Source organism: Anser anser, assembly GCF_964211835.1.
Source record: "Anser anser genome assembly, chromosome: 6".
NCBI classification, from domain to species: Eukaryota; Metazoa; Chordata; class Aves; order Anseriformes; family Anatidae; genus Anser; species Anser anser.
The window spans coordinates 23,783,307-23,807,889 of NC_139726.1; the positions used below are offsets into that span (position 1 = coordinate 23,783,307).

Consider the following 24,583-nt stretch of genomic DNA (forward strand, 5'->3'; position numbering starts at 1 on the left):
TCCAATCAGAGTGGGATTAGCGCACACTGTGTCCTAAGCCCTGTTTCTGAGTTTACAGCTAAAACCTGAAGCAGTCACAGTTTGAAGGTTTACCTTTGGATTGAGCTGAGTTTCACATGTAACTCACATGCCAATAAATATTTAATTAACTAAATTTCCATTTTGGGGAAGTTTAGTTAATTAGCTGCCTGGTCAAAAGAAACCAAATGACAATCATTATGATCAGCCAAAACACCAGAATATAATATTGTGAAAACAATTAAACCAAGCATCTCCTTCCCTATCATACTAGTGGAAAAGGATTTCTGCATTTATTCACTTGAAATTACCACAGAAGGAAATACCATTTTGCAATTGCTTCAAGCAATAAATAAAAGAAACATCTCACAGCTCAGTATGCAACTACAGTGCTAAGATCAGGAGGCGATACAAAAAGCATTACTGAGGGAAGCTTCCCTTTTCTCTGGTTGTAGCAGAGGGGAAAGAAATTCATTCTATTGGATCACAACATTTAATGATTTCTTAGTGAGGCAGAAATGGCAAATTCATTTTTTAAGATGCAAGTAACATTTTGTCTCCTCAGTGTTGTGGATTACGCTTTAACTAATAATGGTCATTAGTATAGGGCTTTCCGTACTAAGTTAATGTAACTATTCTGTGCAGAGACATTGTTCTGTAAATCCTTTACACAAGAACATGTGGACATACACCTGAAAAAGATTTGAGACTGCAATCTTTATCTTTCAGGTCAAGGCATACAGGCCTGAACTTCAGAAGGAAGACTCAGTCACATGTACAGGTAGGTTCCTTATCTTTAAGCCAGTCTTAAGAGTACAATATGACTCCAACACATATGTTAACGTTCTCCTCCTGACTTGAATGGAACTTATCTTTAGCTTCTGACATTCTTAAGAGGCCAAAAACAGTGTCAAAAAAAAAAAAAAAAGCAAGTCCAAAGCTGTTTGTCAACACAGTTACTTTCAAGTATCTCTGCACTTCTGGGAACTCCATTCATTAAACAAAGTGCATTCATTTGTGTTTCATGTTAATAGAAAGTTACATATGAAACTGATCACATTAGATATTACTAGGAATACTAATGTCAGACATTTTTTTTGATACACATGATAAAAAATGGCAAAAAAAAAAAAAACTTTTAACAGTGACTCAAGTAAAAAATCAAATTCAAGCATAACACAATGCTGCCACTTGTTGGTTCCAATGCCACAAAAAATGTTACTTCTCAGTTACATAAAGAGAAATAACATGTTCTCACGGCTGTGATTCTTTTTTAAAATAAACTTCATCCTTGAAGGGAATACTACTTTCAACAGTTGTTATATCTTTTCTTCACTACAAGTAGGATATCAATAGCTTGAACATTATAATCTTAATGGAATGTTTTCCTACCAAAATCTTGCCAGATGAAATTCCATTTTCCTCATTTCCTATATCTTTGACAATGAAAACTGCACTAATCTCTAAGACCTCTTGTTTAATTAGCACAAAACCACCAAACGTCTTAGCCTGCTGGATAAGTGTCTGCCACGCAACTGTCAACAAGAAGTAAGTTCATTTCTATTTGGCTTTGACATTCTTTGCTTTCTTTGTTAACCCTAAAAGTGCAAAGGTGCCTATACCATATCCTTTTCAACACGAGGAAGGCATGTTTATTTTTTCATATTATGCTATTTTAAGATAGATTTCCTTTCAGGTAGTTTGCCCATTCATTCGATTTCATATAAACTATTGGAAAATACACCACCTATTTAAATACTTTGATCGAGGCAGTATTTTGAGGAGAGTGACTGGGTGGGACCAGAATCAACATACATAAGGGTTTTGTTACTAACTTAGTCATAGATTTGTTTCTGTTTGGGCAAGTAATTTACTACTCTGTGCTAAGAATAGCAACACCCATAAATAGGCAAAACAACTAATTATGAAGTAAACCTTGAGCCCTCATATGCCTTCATATATTCAGCAGTAGAAACTATGAAAATATTCAGGCATGGGAAAGACACGTAAGATGCTTTAAGATTATCGCACTAAATACAAAATGTGCAATTCATTCATATTGTTACTACTATCTTTCTATAAAATTTACTGTAGTTCAGCCACAAGTCATCAGAGTCAAAGAGGAATCACCAGGGGAAATGGTCTATGGTCAAACTAGATAATGATAACCCTATCTTCTGGCCTTAAACCCCTATGAATCTATTTTAAAGCTGTTATAAATCTGGAGAGCTACATTAAAACCTCATGACTAATAAACACAAATATATCCATTTAATTCTCTTTTAACACATTATAAATTGTTATGTATTAAAGAAACCCAGAATGAATACTATCTGACATAAACAGAAGTACAAATAAAAGTTTAGATGTTTCATTACCTTTTCAAAGCAATTCCTTCCTATGTAAAATGTATTCCACAGAGCAAAACTCTGTGATTTTAAATTGTGTGTACATTTTCTTTTGTTCTTAAAGATTTCTGCTTTACTTTAATGTCGTAATCGTTTTACAGAGTGGAATGAACATGGTTCAATCACTGATTCCTATGGGATGTGGCTTCTATTCAACTGTGAATTAGTAGTAACTATTTTCTTGCAAGTCTCTCTGTCTTTTTTTTTATCCAATTACATATTCACAGCTTTTGCATAGTGGAAACTTAAGAAATCTATACAAATACTTTAAGAGGGTACCTTGAACTCTTGTTGTGTTTAATCAACACCTTGTCATGTGGAATTATATCAAATTCATTTTAAAAGAATCTAAATAAACAGCACCATTTAATTGTTCATATCATCAGACAAGCAACTCCATTCATCTAATAAGAAGTGTGTATCTGAGTACCTACCCTCTTCATTGGGTTAATGGTGATTCAATATATTTAGAGCTGGAAGCTACTTCTCTAAGCTCGAACATTTGAATGAAAAATGGGCAATTCAGCTACATCTCCCTTGGCAAAATGATCCATTTAATCAGTGTTATAGTTTGTATCTAGACAGTAGGTTTTAATCAGAGTATCTATCTACTAATTCTGAATAGAAGGAAGTAGCATGAGTAGAGAAGGGAGAGAGATTCTAAGTACCATTGCTGAGTCAGTTTATTTCCTGTAACTATCCATCATAGCAGCAGAAGCAGCAGGCAGATGCACACTTACTTGAGAGAATACTTTTTTTCCCTGGGGATTCTAGTGCTGGATACAGCCAACATCTGTTTCATTGCTCCAAAAAAGGTTTAGCATCTTCTTTTGTTTCTCTCTGTATAAAGTGCAACTATTTTAGTCTACAGTGTGGCTATATGCTCTAAAAAGACGTTATGGGCTCGACAGTGAAATGATGGATTTCAATTACAGGTGGAATAAAAGTTGCATGATTTGCACAGTCAGACTGAATGAATATGATGGTATGCCCTTGTCTTGTACAAACATAGAGTAGGCATGTGAATGAGGACTTTCAGGACTGGTGAGTTCATTTGAAAGTCTTTCTACTGTATCCACCAGCTTTGATTCACCAGCAGATCAGATTATGCTATGCAGTGACACAGTTATCAGAAAACATACAGCTGCATACACATTCATTCATGCATCACATTGTTATCTGATTCTCTGAAAATTGATTGGATATCTATTTATTTCTAAGAAAAAGAATTAATCATTAAGAAGATATGGAAATGTTGACTAACAGTGGGTCAGTTTACCTTTAGTAATAATAATACTCACCATACACTTTCATGCCTTGTTTCAGCAAAATATGAAAGCTTACCTGAAGTCAATTGTGCTACTCAAGTTTTGATTTCAAGCGCATCTTTATGAACAGTGTTACAGGATCACAAACTTTTAAGACCATACAATCTTAGGTAAAGACAATGGCAATAATGTTGTATATGTAGGTGTGTTTGTGTGCATACACATAAAGATATGTGTGTAAACATACCCATAGATTTATATACATGTAAGCATACACATACATTTGATTACAGGCCACGAAAGCACTTGGCTGAAAATATTTAGAACTGGAATATCTCTATGGACCAAGTGTTATTCCAAATGTAAGATGTTGATTTTTGAGTTTCAGTGGAAAATATTCAATAGAAATGCTTGCTATTTTCAGGGCAGATCATAAGAATAGACATGACAGGTCAAAACAAAGGCAGCTTGGTATCCTGTTTCCAGGAAAAAAAAAAAAAAAAGAAAAAAAAAAAAGTTCCCTTGTAAAAAGAGTATAAAAACAGAGCAATTATATAGCAATACTTCCCTGTATGCTCTTCTACCTCCTACCAATTTGTAGGAGAGTCTTCCTGAACTACAGGTATTATTTGTGTTCAATAGCTCTTGATGGATTTTTTCTTTGACATATTTATCTAATTGCTGTTTAAACCAAGGTAACCTTTTAGCATCCACAATGTCTAGTGGCAAAAATTTTCACAGCCAAATTAAACTGTATGAAAAACTACTACTGTTTTAAGCCTGTCTCCCTATACCTTAAGTGTATATCCCCTCGCTTTTGTATTAGAAGAAGCAATCATTTTCTTTGTGCCACTTAAGATTTTACAGGCCTCTATCTTATTTCCCTTCATTGTCTATTTCCTTAGCTGAAGAATCCCAATCTATTTAGTTCTTCTTTTTATTGTCATTCTTGTCTTATTCTACAACTTTGCTAGTTCTACTACTTTAATTTTAAATGAAGGGATCAGAAATGCAAATGGAATTGAAGATATAGCTGCATGATGTTTTTAACAATGTTTGATTCCTATTCCTTTCCTAATAATTCCTAATATTTTATTCAGTTTGACCATTACCCAGCACTCAACAGATGCCCTCTCAAAACTAGCTATCATAACTCTAGTATAATGGAGTTATTTCTCTCCTGAAAAATAACAATCATTTCAAAAATCATTCCTGCATATATAAAGCTGGAAATGTTTGCTTCCCATGCTATTTGCTTTCCTTTTATCAGCATTTAATTTATAGCCCAGTCTCAATATCATGCAATTGTTTTGCTAAGGGACTTCATTTTTAGTAACATAAATGGCAAACTTTAAGTTATACATAGCACCACAGATAGGCAAGGACATTACATGAAAAATTTTCAAGTTCTTAGAGATTATTGGACATATGAAAATGAATAATTAAGTCAAAGTTAGATATAAGCATCAAGATTTGAGTATGCCAATTCTGGAACCTCAATTCTCAAAATGAACAATCAAACACAACTTGATAATACTTATCAATACTAGGCCCTTTTCTTTACTCTTCACTGATTTTTGAAAGCCAAGGAAACTGCTTCAGTCAGTGCCTGCTTTAGCTGACCAGCTATATTTCATAATATAAGCCTCTGTATAACCTAATTGATTTCTATTCGCAGAAACAGATCCTGATACAGACATTTCCATATTACCTTTTTCCTCACAAATACGTAACATATAACATTCAGTGGTAAAATAATTCACAATTTTAAATACATATAGCCAATTTCTATCTAAATTATCAAAATGTTTAATCAGTCTCTCATGGTCAACATCTCATCTGAAATAAGACAAGTGTTCTTGAAAAAACTGATATAGGTATAACATAGTTCTGGATTTCTTCCATTAATGTATTTTACATTTTCTAGAGAATAAACCTCAAGTGGGGTAAAAATAATAATAATAATAATAATAATAATTTTTAAAAAAATCTTAGCATTAACTTGTTTCTGGTTCTTGTTGTTTTCTTTTTTTTCAGAAATATATATATATATTCAATATTTTAAGGCAATATTCAGGAAGAGCACTTTTCAGATTCACAGTTATATATCTGATATGAACACATATCATAAATCTGACTTTAAAGAGCACAATGGGTAAAATAGTAGATGAAACTTCAGTAGCATTTTCCTTGTTTTCTTAGATTTCCTAAAGAAAGATAAATTACTTTTGCATAACAGTATTTAAATCAAAGTCCATTATTGTCAGACTTCCCCCAGCAAAAAGCTGCTGAGCCTATTGTTTTCAATATCCTATGACTATTTTCTTTTTCCCGTAAAATTAAAATGTTCAGGAAGTGGTCTCAATGATTCAGCAAGTGGTTTCTTTCTCCTACAAATCAGTGTTGAAACAATGTTTTATCAATGCTAGGAAAGCATTTGGCTGATGATGATACTGTGATTTGAACAAGACAAAAAACTGAAGTTGTTGCTGACCTAAAGCCCTTCAAAATCGAAGAAAAGACACTATTGTTTTTAAGGGCTTCCCATCAGGTTCTACAGTAATTCCAACTTTTGTAAGATCTCAGTGTCTACACTACAACAGAGATAACTTTGTATATATATATGGTTTTACCTCTGCTCAAAATGTGTTCGTAGGCATTTACTATTGGCTTTTGCTGGTCACTAGGTGTACCTACAGACTTCACTACTCTGTCAATCTAAAGATTTCAAAGGTGAATATACATTTAAACTGTTCTTTGCTTAGGTTTTCCTTATACTGTCCAGCATGATTTTAATGGGTATAAGTCTAAAAGGAGAATCTGACCTACTTTGTTGGTCCACAAAGGTGCTCCTTTTTTTCTCAAACACATGAATCTATTAAGAGTGATGAGCAAGTAGTTAAAGCTTCCCATTCTCTCATTTTTTGTTTCTATTTTTTTTCACAGAAAAGCAATAGAAGTGTAAGATAAATATTATCTCTTCGTGTAACACCAAATTTATCATTTACATAACAACACCAACAACAAAAACAAAAAGGAACAGTTTGCTTCTCAGTAAATGTTGTGTTGTAACCATTAAAAAAGAAAGCAAGAGGGGGAAAAAGACTGCTAGAGCACTTGTGTTAGAAACATGCCATTAGGGCTAATGAATGCATTTTGTAAGTATATGCTATTGGCTTTCCCTTTTAAAAAAATCAATACAGCAATCCAGGTGAATATTTTCTAACATAACTACCATCTGACCTTGTATTTTTCATTTGCTAAAGGTTAAGTCAGAGTGTAAAAAGCCACATTCATAACATGAAGTGTTTTTTTCTCCTTTGCTTCCTGAAAGGAATAAGCGTGCACAGCATTTATAGAAAAGATACTGTTTAAAGTCACAATACAATACAATACTGTACTTTAACAATAGCGTTATAAGTGAACAGGAGGCAAAAGTGAACCTTGCCACTGGATGACGTCAATTGTCCAATAATTGTATGGTTAATCACTTAAGTTTGCTTTGATATCATCAGAATCAGATGATATGGTCAAAGGGGAAATAATTAGCATCTCAACTGATAAGGGTACAATGCTAGGACAGTAGAAAGCAATGAAATTGGATTGGATTCAAGCTGAGAATTGTTTTACTGTGGAAGTGTAGTGATCTCTAGAGACCACTCTTCAATTGAAAATGATTTTCCTGTTTATAAATATACATCACTTGAGGTTGTGTTGGTTTTTTGTTGTTGTTGTTTTTGTTGTTGTTCAAAGTTATTATCTTTTGGAAATGATCTTAGCTCCCAGAAGGTATTGGACTTATTTAAGATGACAGTTTTCTCTTTAAATTGAAATCCAAACCCCTTGCAATTATGTAGTTTTGCTCCCTTTCTGACTTCAACAATTAAAAATGGAAATACGGGCATTTCATTGAATTTATTTAGAAGTTTTATCTTAGGGTACCAAGGAATCAGTTTGCTAGGAAAACAAATCTTATTATGGGAAACTTGAGTGTTAACTAACAGGAAATTACCAATTTTACATCGCAGCTGTTGACAATTTTATTTAAAAATGCAGCAAAACCAAAACCATTATATTTATCTGTACAGATGTTCTATGTTCTTTCATTAAAAATGGTGTAGTAATCATTTTAAAAAAATCCTTGGATATCATTGGACAGATTATGATCCTAGTTATAAGGTACTGACTGTATAGGCATTCATTTAAATATAACATCAGAGTTATATCCTTTTATTCATGCTCAATCAAAAGCAAGAATAAAAGTTGCTCAGTCATTTGCTCACAAATTTCTGTCATGTCCTCAAAACATTCCTTCTTAGCCAATGATCAATCCAACTTACAATAGGTACATGAGCTTGCAGATAGAATAAATGAACGACTATTCTACGATTTGGAAACAATGGAGAAATGAGGCTTCAGGTCTCAAGAAATGCATCTACATATAAACACATTTGATACACATATACTTTGTGCCTGACAAAAATGTTCTGTTTTGTATTATAATAGGGTGCTGAAATAGTATAATCTGGTTCTATAATGTGTATCAGAGGCAGGGCTGGTCCAAATCATCTGTATATGCAGTAAACTCAGAAGTCTGTCCTCCTTCAAATTTCCAGGAAGAGAAAAAAACAAGACTTAAAAAGCAGGCAGAATATTCACTGTCTTGTAAAAAGCTTAAAGGAGCCTTTTTTTCACAAACATTCAAAACCCTAATAAAGAAAAAAAAAGTGCACGTGCTGCATTCACAAAATTAATTGCTTATTATTAACGCTTCATAGAACACCTACTGGAGGAATGCCCATTGGAAATATTGCTTTTGAATTTTAGCTGTTAATATTTTTTCCACAAGACCCTATTTTCTTCATATTCACACACCTAATAATCACAGTGAATCAAATTCCACACCAATTTACATCCTGCACTAATCTACTGAGTTGAATGGCCCAGTTCCAGACCTGTTATAACTGACTGTGGCCAGCAGAGTTCCACACATTTCCATCAGGACTGGATTCAACCATTAGTCTATAAACAGCTCCTGCAAGACACATTCATATAACATTTAGTCACTATAAATAGCCAGATAAAAATAAATGTTTAACCCAAGTGTCCTTTGTGAATTAAGTTTTGGATAGAAACATTTCCTCCCATTCTGTTTGTGATTGCTTGAAATATATAGATTTTTGTAGTTTCGGTATGCAGGCAGAAAACCAATTACACAAAAGCCAAAGACAAAAAATCTACAGGCTGTTCCAAACCACCACCAACATCAGTTTTGTCAACAATGAACAGTTCTCACAAGAGAGTCTATAGGTAGCAGCCAAGGTGATAAAACTTGGTACACAAGGCACAGATCCAGCTGACTGTTACGCGCTGAAAAATATCCTTCAACATCAAAACAAGAACTTGAAGTTGCAAGTTCTCCATAAGCATAACTAAAGTAGAAGTCATTGTAAGACCTAGAAGCATCCTGATGAGCAGAGAAAAACAGAACTGCAGGTGGGAATGAGAGTGGATGATGAGAACTGAAAGAAGAAGAAATTCAGGTCTTTTAGAAATCCTATCAAGCTGCACAGTTTGGAACTGCTCTGTGCTAGAAATATCATAGAAGTCTTTCATTTGCTGCAGAAGGCAAAAGGGTGCAGGTGTATTCCCAGTGTGGAGTGACAGTGAAAATTCACATGTGGTGCAATGTTGGCACTTAGGATTCCAGCCGCTATGATTGTCACTGTACGTACTTTTAGCGAGTCTGTTATTTGTGACAGATTTCAGCCAAATATTTCCAGAAATTGCTCCAGAACCTTGTAAGACTATTCAGACCAGATTCCCTACCTAAAATACATGCATAAAACAACTGCTTTAATGATGCCTGGGTTGCTTTCTCATAAAGCTTTCCTATAATGTTTGGCATCTCCCACTTCAGATCGTTTTACCACAACCTTATTCATTACACTATATGGGCTAAACTCTGCAGTTAAAAGAATTAAACATTACTAGAAACAGAATGGATGATTTCTTGTCTAAGGCAGTTGAAACCTGCCATAAGGAATTAGATGTTATCACTGACTTACAAAGTTCTTATGCAATGGCAAGCCACTCAAAGCAAATTTTTTGTTAGTGATCACTAAATGTGTGTTCTTCATGCATGACAGGAGTAATTGAAATCAATGGAAACTGTGCTTTGAATGTGCTATTGTATAATGTAGTGGTATTGTAATACTAGATACTCCGAAAAAATAAACCACAGTGGTGTCAAACTGTGTTACCAGAATTAGTAATTCTTTTGATTGTGTTTCATGTTGTATTTCTACATGCCTCAGTTTTGCCCCTGTAAAATTGAAATAATGTCAGTTTATCTCCCAAAACTTTGGTTAAAATATATTAATTGCTTTGAAGAACACTAGTGTTACAAGCAAAGAGTGCTGCGTGAAGATCAGGAGGGAATCAATGTTGATACCAAAAATTCTAGTAACGTACTGTAAAGGAGTGTGCCTATGGAACAATAAGACAAAATTAAAATTGCTTATTAGCTGAGAAGCAGGAATCTTGGTAAATGAACTGTAACTTAGATTAGGCTGTTAAAAGGCCAAGAAAAGCTCCAGGAGCTGGCATGATAGTGCAAAACCTCTCTGTGAAGATAAAAAGGACACACCTTGGGAATGTAAGTATCATAGACTGCAGGCTTTCTGTTCTTCTTTTTAAAGGCAGCCAATTAAAACCTAAGTGAAAACTGAAAGAAACACTAGAAGTATACACATGTAGAGTTTTCCAAACGAGAAAACGCCACATACAAGACCACTTCACCTTTCAGCAGAGAGGTACTTTTTAGAGATGTAGCTACCAGCTGCGCTTTTTTCATGCTGGTCTCTTTCCCCAGTTTTCTACATGCATATTTCTATAAAATATTGGCTACTGACCAAATGTGACACTTGGATAAGATTTCTACTTATTCTTGAAAACTTGCCAGAAAATTGAAGCCAGGGGAAAATTTACTTCAGAACTAAATACAGCCTTTAGGACTGGGTGTTATGCATGAGAAAATCTTCAGTTGCCTAACTCCAATAGATTTAAGCACCCTTTGCATCAACTTCCTAAACATAATTACCTTCTACAAAACTTCTTATGTGACAGTGAATTTAAGGTTTTATATGAGATAATCTAGAATATTTTACTATATATAGTACAAGAAAGGGAAATCTTGTCTCCCCCCATGCCCTCCCCTGCATGTCTCCCTGATTTCTTCCCTCAGCAATTTTATCTGGCTGCATCACCATGCCATCTCCTTCCTAACAGCTCTGGTGCTTACTTGATGCCTCAGCAAGGCCATTTAACTCACTATCAGCAACACCCTATTCCTCACCAAATCCTTAGTTACAAACAGAGAAGGAATGAGCATTACGGCTGCCACAAAGTAAGCAGTAAAGTACACCGAGGCAGGGAGAGAAGCTGACATGGGGCGCAGGAGCAGGACATCTCTCTTTTGACAGTGTGGTGAACTGGTACATCAGTCCTTTCTCCTCATTTTGCTTCCCTTGCATTATCCACCTGCCCAGCTGTTAAGTATGTGGTCGCCCCTTACTATTTTGGCTGCACAGCTTAAATTTAATATGGATATACAAATATAATTACTTTATGATGAAATGCATTAATAATTCAGATTAAAACTAAAAGAAGCTTTAAACTAAGCTCCAACAGAAAGGAAATTTTACAGAGTAGAATTTGCCTTTTGTTTTTTTGATATTTTTTTTTCTAGGAAAGTCCATGGGAAAACCTGTTTCTTGAGATGGGTTATGATTTTGTACAGAAAAATGTGTTAGAGTCTTTAGTAATAAGCAGATAAAAGTCCTCCCACAGCTTTAAGGCACTGCATTTCCTGTTTACCTGTAGCAAAGGACCCAATCAGAAAGCAGACAAAAAAAGTGCTTTAACATCAATATTAACGCTGTTGCTCAACTCATTTAAAAGTGCCCTCTTTAAAACAGCATAATAGGTTGCTTTTTTGTGAATCTGAATTTCCAGAAGTCATTCTATTTTGTATTGAGATTGCATCCAATTTCCATTAACCTACACATCTTTCAGAAACTATTGGAATTGTTCATATCATATTTTATACACATATTTAACATATGTGTTTGTATTGTATTTTATACGTATTTTAGATATGCATTATGTAATGTGTGTGTTCGTGTATATATATACACACAAACCTAGTTCAACGAATACTTAAGACTATGTCTAAAACCTAGACACACATTTAGGACAAGAAATGAGTAGCATTGCTTACAAAAGTTCCTACAATACAACAGTAAACAGTTTCATTAAATCTTGCCTCCAGTGACTAAACAAGCTGCAGACAAGTCCAGTCATTTCATAGCTCTTGATTTTGGAGCTATGAGCAGAGCTTCCCAGTCATGCAGAGCCACATGGTTTTGCTAACCAAGTACAGTGTGAAAATGGATGTTGCAAAACATTAGTGAATGAATCAGCAAATTCCTTTATTCCAGTAACAGAGCTAGAATAGTAGAACAAGCAGCATAAATACAAAAACGTGTTGCTGTCTGCATAATCAGTGGGATAAAGCACAGCAAAACAATTTAGTTTAATAGAAGTCCTTTGAAAAACATATAAATGTGTACATTGCAAACTAATAGTGGCCTTAAACCCTTAGGGTTTTCTCATTGCTGATAAAAAGAATTCATAGAATTGGGGGGGGGGGGGGCAGGAGCAGGATAAAGAGGGGTAAGGGGGAGAGCTGCTTTGGGTAATTAATACATGTTAACTTTATTGAAAATATGTATAATGTAGGTAAAGTTCTTCATTTTTTTATCAAGAAAATGAGGTACATCGGGTAGAAAAAATCTGAATGCTTAATATACTCGATGCCTTGTTTGCCTCACTTTTCTCTCAATCTCTCACACCTTTTTCTCAGCAGCAGACAGAGGACAAAACATGTGTGATGTTCAATGAAATCTGGTGTGTTTCTGCTGCTGAAGCTCCTTAGCAAATGATTCAAAACACAAAATGGAAAACAAATACCAAATGGCAGAGAAGCATACAATGGAAATGCTATCTGCACCTGAAGGAGGTGGTACACTCACCACACTACGTGACTCAAATATTACTGGAAAAAAAATCCCTAGTAATGATCATGTCACAAACAAAAGTAAGCACAAGAGAACCACAGGAGCTGGACCATAATTGTGTCTACTTCTGAATATTCTTCAGTTATGTTTTCCTATCTTGAAGTAAGCTGATTACTCAACGTGATACTTTGTAAAGCCGAAGGGCACCAGGACTGTAAGCATTGATGCAACAGCAACTAGAGATTTTGAAAGCCTATTCAGAAAGTATATTCAGAAAGCCTATTCAGAAAGTATATTCAGAAAGTCTCTCTTCAAGACAGAGACTTCTATCTCAGGGCTAACGTTTGCATAACACCATATAGCATAAGAACACAGTGCTGTGAAACTCTGCCTCTAATTAAGCAAAGTACCAAATAGAAAATAATTGAAATCTGTTAATCTGGATTTAAAAAAAAATGCAATAAATACGTTCTTTTAATATGTACTATTCAACTCAAGGTCCAGATTCTGAATTATATAAGTGCCAAAAAAAGAAAACTGCCTTAAAACAGTAACCGTGATGAACTAGACTAAATGGACTGCAGAGAAGAAAGGAGTTATAAATGACAAATTCCTGTGGTTAGATGAGAGTAACATTAGTGAGTTTGTCAGTTTCAGAACCATGGAAGAATATATTTTTTCAAAATCTTAAAATTTGTATATTAAAGATTTAGATTTCTATTTGAAAATTAATAAGATTTTTTTAAAAGATTCAGATCATTTAAATACTCTTTAACACCTGCATTGCTAACTCGCCACTGCATTATTTGATACTGATTTAAATCAAATTATCTCCATATAATAACAGCAATAGCAGAATGACTGTCTGTGATTCTCATTGTAAAACTTTTTATTTTCTGCTTGAGGGTTTTTAACCAATGGTGGTTTATTCTTAGTATTTATTGCATATAGGATTGTTCTCTCTCTCTCTCTCTCTCTCTCCCTCTCTCTCATCAGCTTTTTACTGTTTTATCAAATATTCCTCGACCACAAGAATTTTTAGGGCTACTGCTACTAGAATTATGAACTTCTCTAGAAGAAAAGGCTTTTCTTAAAGCATCTTGTGTTGGAAATAAAACTAAATGATCTTTTATGATGAGTAAAATGGGTAAAAAGGTATATCCTCAAAATATGAGGAGGCAAAACACTAAAAGCAGATATAAAATTTTTATTCTCTCTTGACAACAGTATATATTGAAATGCCAGTCACTAACAGTTGTCAATGATAACTTACTGGATCAATTCCATTAAATATTGTTAACTTCTCTTAACTGGAAATCTAATTCATTAAACCTGCTGTATTTCTTGAAATCTGTGGTTGTCATTTTCTAAAATATTATAGAGTCCATGAATATCTCACACTATTTACACATTATTTCTAAAATAAAATGTTGGGGTTTTCTTCAGAAGTTCCACAATCACATTATATTTACATACCTAATAACAAGTCTATTTACAGCAAATAGGATATACTAAAGACATGTTGATTCCATATTTGACATTTTTGTAAAGCATCATCATTTCAGTAAATGGGTAAAACATCACTTAAAATGTTTGCTGTTCAAGTATAAATTCAGAACTCTTATAGTGGATCAGAATTCCTTGCAACTGTGTGGTGTCTTCCAGAAGAACTCCCCATTTAATTAAATTTCACTAGAGTCCTTCAAGGCAAAGTCATCATTACCTCAGCTTTCACTGATGACATGGAAAATCTGTACTGATCAATGTACAGTCTAAAATAATTCACACAAACAAACTAGCTCTTCCAGTTGGAGTCTCTTGGCTGGACCAGAGATTCAACTCAACATAGGCCCACTCACTTCAAAAGAAGGGCAGTGATAAACACTACCAAAGTGTTTGGCCATCTTGTTCTACAACAATGACATTGATGCAGTCATTACAACATGTGAGCAGGATAAATCTCCCATTTATGCACCAAATTTGGCTGGCTATTCTGTGGGATATCCTAATTGTCCATGCTTGTGATATTAACAATTTGTTTAGATATAAATGTAATCTGACACATCCAATTTGAGCACAGATAAAAGCTAAGCTGGATACAGATCTACTGCAAAAGTACTGCAAAATACAGTACCTTATTTGTTTTGAGCTACTTTTCTGATTCTATTTTTACTCACTGTGATTTACCACCAGTATCCTCTGGGTGATAGTTAAGGAAACAGATGCTGGGAATCTCTGTCCCTTCAGTTCCTGAGAGGAGGGTTCTGACTCACATTTGTGCCCAGTCTCTCCTTTGTACTCACGCATGCAAAGGGTGGTTGTGTGAAACTTAAATTACTGCTTGATTTCCAGTTTCTCACTGCCAGTTTCCTCAAAATTTCCACTTACGTATTTTACAGCTTTACCAGTTTCATTTGAACAGCATTTTATTACATGTTTCCCCTTCCAAAACCTGAACTTCGTGTTCCCAGGATAAAGTTAAATTCTTTTATTTTGAAGTGTTCTATTTATTTGGGATTTTCCAATGAAACTGGATAGAAAAATGTACAAATCTGGGACAAAGTTGAAATTAATTTTTAGCAGATGTTTTAGTCTGGTTTTTCCTCTAACATTTTGACCAAATGTACGTATAGTAAGTAGGATAGCAAAATGCTTAGGGAGGAAGAACATAACAGACCATCAGATCTAACCAATACAAGGAATTTAATTCCCTCAGCAACTACTAAACACAAATAAATACAGCTCATGCCTATTATTTACAAGGCTATCATGGAACTTTCCATTGTCAGTGTGCAGATATGAAAAGGCTTTCTGGCTTTCACTGACAGACTGCTGTACTTAGTAGTGTGCAGGAAGAACATTTCTAGATTGGAGGTATGAGCAAGAGAGCATCAGTGTTTCTCTCCAGGTGAGATAAGATACAGATCACTATGACCCAAAATGCAATCATTATTATTTCTAAAATGTTGCCCAAGACACAGTCAGATAGCAATGAAGGAGTTAAATGACACACTTGGTTTCATTCATAGAAGATTTCTACTTGACTACGATTAAAATCACAGTACAGTTCAGAGATGAGGTCTAGTGTCATTTAGCGATGAGTTGCCCTGCCTGAGTTTCTACGAGAAATAGTCATAATATAATTAATCTGGTGGAACAGCTGGATACACAGACTGCAATTAATTTTGCTCTGAATATTAGAAGTTCCACAGCAGTTGAAAAGAAATGGTATTAGTCAACAGATTTCTGAATTAAGCAGGTTGTGGGCAATAAAGCAAATTATTGTTGATATTGTAAAACTTGTTTAAACCAACGGAATGATTACAGTAAATCTGTATACTTAATAAATATGCATTAGGACTCATTTATGTGTGAGAAAAGGAGATTTTCATTTCAACTTCTAACAAAAGAGGAAAGAGAAGTTCTAAATAAACCATCAGACCACTTATTAAACTGGACAAATGTGGGTTGTTTACTGTTTCATTGCTCAGTATGTAAGTAGCATATCAAAACACAGCATAACAAATATCTGTGCACTGGAAACTTGATTTCTTGATTATCCAGAGATACAGGCAATATCTCTTTAACAGTTTTTTCAGGGAATAGTTCTCCAATAAGAGCTGGACTTCTAAGCAGATGGTCACTGAACAAGAAACAGTTGAACAGTGGCACCCAGAGGTGAAAAGTGTACTGCTTCTAAAGAATTATTCCATTTATTGTAATCTATTTCTCATCTTTTCCTTCTGTCATTCTCAACTTTTCTTTTCCAAGTAACAAATTCCAGAAAAAAAAGAAAAAGAAAAAAAAAAGCTGCAATTTGGAAGAACATACTCTAGAGTTTAAAAAAGAAAGCCCCTGCTTTATAACAACTATTACTGTTGGGAACAGATTTTAGAAACACATCTTTCTTACATATTTTTTCTAACAAAGAACAGGATAAAAATAACCACGGAAAAGAGAATATTTTCAGACGCATCTCTTTGGATGGAATTTTGAAGCCACAAAACCATGTATCCTCCCTAAATTCACTAGCTGAATTTATTGTGCAGGATTATAATAAGAGCTTGAAGATCCAAAGACAAAAGTTGGTGGATTTTAGGACTTGGGATCATAATACAACAGAATTATAGTAGACACAAGCTGCCCATATTATCTCAGATGCCTTGACATCAGAGGTTTGGTGAGACCTATTGAGTCATTGTACTAAAAGCACCAGGCTGAGAGCACCCATCTGTGATATATTCCTCATGTTCCTTAGGCAATATCTGTTTTTAGTGTATATATGTATACGCATCTATATACATAAATATATATATGTATAACAATTAAAAAAAGTTTGATTAAATACAAAGAAATGGTGTGGCTACTCAGCATCAGTCCCAGGAAGACCCAACAAAATGAGGCCCACTGAGTTTTGATCGGAAAGGCCCTATCTTTGCAATTATCAATGAGTGCCTGTATCATGCAGCTAGAGCAGGACCCCATAACTGGGCTGAGCTATGCTAAACCACATTCACACCCTAAGGATCTTCCAAATAACCTTCTACTTAAGGCTAGACTAGGCAAGGCTTTTGGCCTCAACAGACAAGACAAAAAGAAACAGGTGTTTGTTTTGCTTGAATTTTAAAGATTTTGAAGAGTTTATTTCTGTAGGTTAAACAGATTGGAAGAGCTGTCCAGAATGTTTGATGCTTTTCCCTAGCAGCAAGTTGTTTTGTCTGCCCTGCCCTTTACACTGATTGCTGTTATTGTTGTTACTACCAATATCATTATTTATTATCATGTAAGGAGCAGCAGTAATGTGATAAGCACAAAACTGAAGTTCATATTTACATATCTGCATCTCCAGCCCATGCAAGAGGAAGGAGTTTCCATAAACTCCAGACAGATGTTTCTAAAAATGTTCCTAAATTCATCTCTATATCCAGTGTCTTCAGGATTGCATTTACACTATTGTCACTCCAGAAACCATCAACTGAGGTTAATTTACAACGGTTTATAGGGCAGGACATTTCTCCACACCTGCTTTTCAACCAGGACTTTAAACAAACATGAAAGCAAAGAAGGAAAAGAATTACAGCTACATACAAATCAACATCTCTCCCCACCCCTCGCCTCCCATCCCACCTTTATTTTCCTGTCTCCTTAGGAAGACCGTGACTATTTGCAGATAATTTTTGTTGCAAAGCTGCAAGGCAGTGTCGCACTTCACGGCTCTGGCACGCCTAGCACGCTGCCATTGAAGTAAGGCTGCAGGGCACAGCTCTGCTGCGCGGAATTAACGGGCGGCAATACCGTTTTCAGTACAGTGATCCCATAATGACCCCTAGCAAACGATCGTATTCTAAGAGTTGTACCGAGCGACGTTAAGTTTATTGCATATTTTATCTCAGCGTGACTGTTACCCATCAATCACCCCGACGGCCGCGGCCGCAGCCGCAGCGCCTCCGCAGCTTCCCCCGGCGCCGAGGAGGGGGCCGGCGGGTGGCGAAGCGGGGCTGGCGGCGCCACCTCGCGGCGGCGACGCGGGGCTGGGGCGGCGGCTGGCGGCGGGGCCGCGGCAGCTGCGGGGTGAGCCGACTGCGGCCGGTACCGGGCAGGGCCCGCGGCACGGGGCTGGGCGGGCGCGGGGCGGGCTGCAGGCCTCAGCAGGCGGCGGCTGAAGTCAGCAGGCTGTCCTGAGGCTCCGGGTGTCACGCTGCCGCGTCGTTACCTGCAGTTTTGCTTCAGATGGCCAGAAAATATTTTAATGACCCTAATGACCATCGTGTCTGTTTCTTCCGTTGGACTTAGCTCCTGCTGTAGGTACAGGGAGGGACTTGGCTGCGTTGTTTTTGCAATTTAGGTTCTAGTTCCCAGAAAACGTCACCCTACAAGTGATCTATTCCTTTTGAAACAAAAGTTACTTAAATGCATGGCTGAAAATATAAAACTTAACAACAATGCTTGGACCACAGTTCCTCTTCCAGGATTGTGCTGTAAAGAAAGAGGTGTAAAAACATGTAATATTTATTGCCAACCAATAAATAAAGGCAACACCTTTTAATTCCATAAAAATACATTCAATGGGGAGGGAAGCATTTTGTGGAGAGGCAGAATAGCAAATCAGTAAGTATTTCCTTCTGCAAAACATGGATTTTTTTTCTGTGTTCTATAAAATCATAGGTGTGTTACGTGGGTGGAGAAAAAAAAAAAAAAAAGCATAAGAAATCAAAATATTAATCCTGTCCCTACCAATAAACAACGCTTGGAGAAAAGTCGAAGCAGAAATGAATATTCTTGTTTCAGCATCTGCATGTAGGTAAGTACAGTGCAAGAGATGGGGGTGGCGGTTATTTACCCTTCCTCCATTTAATCTCTTAATTTATAGGCATCCCTTTAAAATGGACCGCTTTGTAAAAACCTCTCAAAGGAAAAAGACATTGCCTGAACCCTTCATGCTTTATTTGCAGTACCCGGGCTGATGAGGCATTCTGTCTCACTCCGCCCCCTGCTCCTCATAGCGTTAAATAAAGAGATCTTTTCATATTTAGCTGTAAGTGTTATGCCTCACAGCCCAAACACGCATTTTTCTGTTTTGCAAGCAGTGTAGCTTATTCTGCATGGCTGTGACAATGCAAGAAGAAAACAGATATGTAGCTTTGCATTGGGAGGTTGAACACTAAAAATTACTCTTGTGCGTTTTCCTTTATAATCATATCAACTGCCTTTCTGTGTAGCTAAAAATAGAACGTTTTGAGTGTCTTTTACATACACCCCACATACAAGGTTGCAGCCTTATCCAGAGCTAATGACTAGTCCAAACTTTTAGCACTGTCAGTGAGAGATGGAAAGTATTAAGTGTCTGCATATCTCACCGATACTACTATGTGGTAAAGATTTTCAGCAATTCTGGCAAATTAAATAACTGCCAAACAATCTAATCAATGGTCTATTTACCTAACCTAATTTTCCGTCACTCCAGTGGCATACAGAGGAGCTTCCCATGAAGTACAATTCCAGAATAAGCTATCCAGCTTGGCACAGCAGTTGGCAAATTTTCCCCAAAGTATGATGGATTATATCGCCATTTAAAACATTGAATCTTATGTTACTGTAAATGTCATTATTCCTATTGTTGGCTAATGTCATTTAAAGCTTGATCCAGGAAGACATTTAGTTTTCAGTTAGAAACTAAATATTCTTCTGGAAAAAAAACAGTTGATAAAATGGAACTCTGCAAGAGTCTCACACACTGCATGTGCACTGCACGTGAAGAGATCATTTCCATTTCCAACTTCAGTGACTCTACAATTAAAAGGCTACAGAACACTTGAATGAAGTCATTTGCCAGAATTTAACTCCACCACCAGCATATAAGAAAATTAAATGGTATGTTTGGACATATATGAGTTTTATATTAAGTAAGGTAACGATATTTATTTTACAGTTTTTGTAGCTATTTGGAAAACTATATTAAGCAAAGATTATTACATAATGCCTAAAATTTGAATTTGAATCTACATTGGTAGATCCTCAGCCTTTGGACTGTGTACATGTATATAAGTGCATTTATTTAGTGAAATCAAAAGGTAGAATATAGTCTGCTGACCATCTGATTTTAACTAACCAATACACTTATCAAAGTGACAGTATTATTTTCATAGCTGCCTGAATGTAAAAATAAGTTCCATTTGATATATAATGTTTATATTAATCCTTTTAAACATTTGCTGCCTTTCACCCCATAGGTGATTCCCTGTAAAATGTGTCGAGTGATTTATTAAGGTCTGACCCAGCAAAGTGCAGAGAAGGCTCATATCCCACTGGCTTCAGGAGCAATTAAGGGCTTTTCCATGCACCTTCCAGGATCAAGTTCTGAGGATTCGGCAGTTCTCCTGGACTACACTTGTGTTCAGATTTTTGTATGCTAACTTTCTTCGTCATGCTTTCATTTTGCACTGAGGTCAAATAAAAGCTGTATCCAAAACTTTCTTACTGAGGAAAAAAAATCAGTTAAATTAATATGAGTTTGAGCAAGAAAGGAATACAGGCATGAGTAAGAAGTTTGTCACAGCTAGTTTTTATCTGGCAAAGATTACTTGAGATTTTCATTCCAAAAAAAAGTCACAGTCTACACCTGAAAAAATTACAGCTGTTATAGTAAATAATAAATAAAATATAGCAAGAATATTTACATTGTAATGAACAATTTGTAGAACGAAAGCTAACATTCAGCAATTCTACCTGTGTTTCTGTCTTGAGAATTTCACCCTGCCACAAAACAACATGTAAATCAATGGAAAATACTGGGAATTGTAAATCAATAGCAGTTATTTTACTGCTAAAAAGAAAATCCATTATTCTAATTTTCCTTGTTTGCTGTTTGCCCTCACACTCTAGAATGTTCTCTTTTTTTTCTTTGATATTTTAAAAGCTGGTTTTAGGCAGTCTGTGAAGTAACAGTGATCAGGAAAATCCGCAAGGCATTTGAAAGGATTGCATAATCCAAAGGATTTATCTACGTCTGATTGAATTGATTGACTAAGGAAAAGAAAACTTTTTTTTTTTTTTAAAATGCATGCTGCTTTTTAGAACACAATGTAAGAGCATTAAGTATTTTAACAGGTAGTCTAATTTGAACACTAGTAAAAAGACAGCACAGCATTCTTAAATTCAGGAAAAAAAAATGTTGTTCTTTCAGATGTGTCTTTGCTAACAATTTGGAAGCATCCATTGTATTACTACTGCAGTGTTATTGAGCTAGTTTTATTAAGGCAAATTTATAGCAATGTTAGAAATTAATACCACTCTTATTTCCTCCACTGCCTGGCTTTATTGAATGCCATGGGGCATATTAATCAGTAAAGCCAAGTAGTGCATGAAATAAAAGTATAAATTAACCTGTAACATGAATGTAAAACGGGGCTTAATAAAATAGAAATAAATAACACTTTAATGATAATCAACCCTGCCTGGCTTAGCCAAGCACATAGTGTAATAATGCTAAATACAAAAAAAAAAAAAGTATTTAAATAAAGTTTAAATCATGACACAAACTACATAATTTCCAAGGTTAATACTTAATTCACTATATTGTTTAAACACACGTCAGTTTGTGCAAAAACAACCACCTTTCTGGCCTGAAACTTCACCTAGCAAAAGTCCTGTCAACTTTGGAAGTAGGCCCAAAACACAGTGACTGAGAATGTGAGAAGGATTTCAGAGCATTTCTGCATTCTAAGCATCTGTATAAACAAAAAAGAGATCTTTGCACACTATATTTTGTATACACCCAAAAAGTATCTCCAAATATCAACTAAAACCATAACAGTCTCTTCAAACCTGTTTTACACAGGTGAACTGTACACATTGTGTATAGTGATTTATTAAAGTCTTGACCTTGCAAGTGTGTGAAGTCATATTAACCTGTCCTTAAATTTATGTCGCTTTTTTTAAAAAAAAAAAAAAAGTGTATTCTGGGATATAATGGAAGGCTTTTTTTTCTGGAGGAAAGTCTCTTCTGTCCAGGGTCCAATAAGATTTGTTCCAAAAAGAATTACTCCCATCACACAGAGTGATACATGCAAGATTTTGCAAAATCAAAGCTAATTTTGTAATCATAAAACAACAGACAGCTCAGCTTCCCTCTACAGTTACTGCAGTTCCAGAGCACAAAGACTTGACTACATTGTCCTCCCTAATAACTACATATATGAAAATACATCTTTGCAAAAACAAGGAAAAAAATGGCCAAAATCCTTATCATAAAACACTGAAGTGTATGCTCCCCCTGCTGGCTCTGCTGCAAAGTCAACTGTGAAACACACCTGCTGTTAAGTGGTTTGCTGCTAACTACGCTGACATAAATATGTTACAACCTTGCTAGAAACACCAAGTAATACAGAGAAAGGTAGGATAAGAAGTACTTCATGCATGGGTGCCACATGTAACAATATAAAAATAATACTAAAGTAGAGGTTTTATAGATCTATATTAGAAATGCAGTGGACTTCATGCATCCCAGTTTTTCTATTATTATGGAGACATACTAATATCAGATACTGCCAACATTTAAAAGATAGGCTGAGCTATGCTTGAGACACTGTTTGGGTGGGCCTGTAATGTTGCAACCAGTATTAATTTAAATCTGTCACATTTGCAAATTGTGTAAAACAGGGTTGCAGACTGGTTACATTCAAAAGAGTACCCAGGGCCCAATAGAAATGGTTAAGGATTTTATTTTGGAGAAATGTAGCAGCACTGAACAGGAGGCAAGCTTAACATTTAGTCCAAGTGAGGTCCCCATACTCTTCACTGATGTCCGCTAGGAGTTCTGTCAGCTAATGAGTTGAACCATCTGTAAGTTTCCTGACAGATGTGGCCAACTCCCGTACTGGGCTGCTACGAATTCTGATGCACCTTTTTTTTTTTTTTTTTTTTTTTTCCATGAAGCCTTCAAACACATTCCTTTTGACTCCCAAACTACTGCCAATATTTTTTTCCTTTTCATCAGTCATGGCATCAGTTTCAGCTCCAACAGAACATCAGCGGATGTAAAGGAATTACTCAATATCCTCCGGGCTTTTTTTTTCTTCCTTTTTTTCCTAAATCAAAGTTTGTACTTAAAGACTGAATTCTTCTAAGTACGCTGAGTTTAAACTATTACATAGATTTTTTTTTACATTCATAAACTTCAGGGTTTCATTAGATGCACAAGGCTGTCCCAGTTAGAATACCCTAGAAATATATTGTCTCAGTGCTATTACAACAAGACACATTCTACAGTAGCAAAGAAAGTAAATTGTGAAATCTGTATCTTATCCAGTAAATATATGAAAAACAAACTTTAAAGGATCTTTAAAAATGGTTCATAAAAGAATCTTTCAATATTGTGCCTGTCATCTGCATAAACCATATCTTTTGGACAGGAACTGAATTTAGAGTGACTTTACCATGATAGCTAAAGAACTGTTGATCCAAATGGACACTTAAACATTAAAAATACTGGTCACTGTGTTTAGATCTCTGAACTCCACTTTACGTTGTTTGAAGGTCTAATATCTTAGAAATTTAACCTCAGTATTGACAGGATTATAGTCATCAGTCCTGAAGATATATGTCATTCTAATTACATTCCAATACAACATTTATGGACAGTTAGCCAATTTAAATCACCAAAAAGAAAAAAAAAAATAAGCTGGAGAGTACCACTTGTTGGTCTCAAAATTCAACAAGGTGTCAAAGGTGCACATCTCATTTTCGACAACTCTCAAGGCTGGGCAACTCATGATAAGTTCTCTGAAAAGCTAAAATGTTATTGAATCAACAGTTATGTAAATTTCAAGACACTGTGCCAACTCTCAGAATATCCCAAATCTAGGATTTATATTTAAGTAAAAGATCAGGAAAGTGTGTGAAAGATGTATTATAAAACCCACAGTTAACAGAAATCAGTTAAGGTCATGCCTGCATTTTAATACATTAAGAGAGATAGGATTTTTCCTTTAGATATTCCCTGCAATATTAAATTGAAACAACTATGTTGCAACAGCACCTTAAAAAATAAAAAAAAAAAAAGTGTACATCTATCACAAACATATTGCCTAAGGAAAGTGGATGAAAAGGAGTGTATGATGAAAATGTGATAGTATATTTCAGCTGGTTACATACAAGGAAACAAAAATGCACTGTGGCTCCCTGAAATTCTTTCATACCTATTAGATTACAATTTATTTTAATAATGGAAGAGTCTTTCATAGGTTAATATTTCAAGCATCTTCTTTTAAATAAATTGCCTGTGTGTTTACATCGGTTGATTAAATCTTCT

General features: G+C 35.4%; 1 protein-coding gene and 1 long non-coding RNA gene across 4 annotated transcripts in view; one reads left to right on the forward strand and one right to left on the reverse strand.

Annotated features, from left to right (window-relative positions):
* The window catches only part of LOC310901464 (uncharacterized protein), a 425,578-nt gene that overhangs the window by 386,599 nt on the left and 14,396 nt on the right, over positions 1 to 24,583 (reverse strand). The gene's annotated exons all lie outside the window — the stretch shown is intronic.
* LOC310901469 lies at positions 397 to 23,890 on the forward strand. Of its 3 annotated transcripts, none has more exons than XR_014585832.1 (3): positions 397 to 1,566; positions 18,940 to 19,075; positions 20,505 to 23,890. It is a non-coding gene; the product is annotated as an uncharacterized lncRNA (long non-coding RNA). The 3 variants fall into 3 exon arrangements; XR_014585833.1 differs by lacking the exon at positions 397 to 1,566 and adding an exon at positions 17,120 to 18,345; XR_014585834.1 differs by lacking the exon at positions 397 to 1,566 and adding an exon at positions 18,356 to 18,575.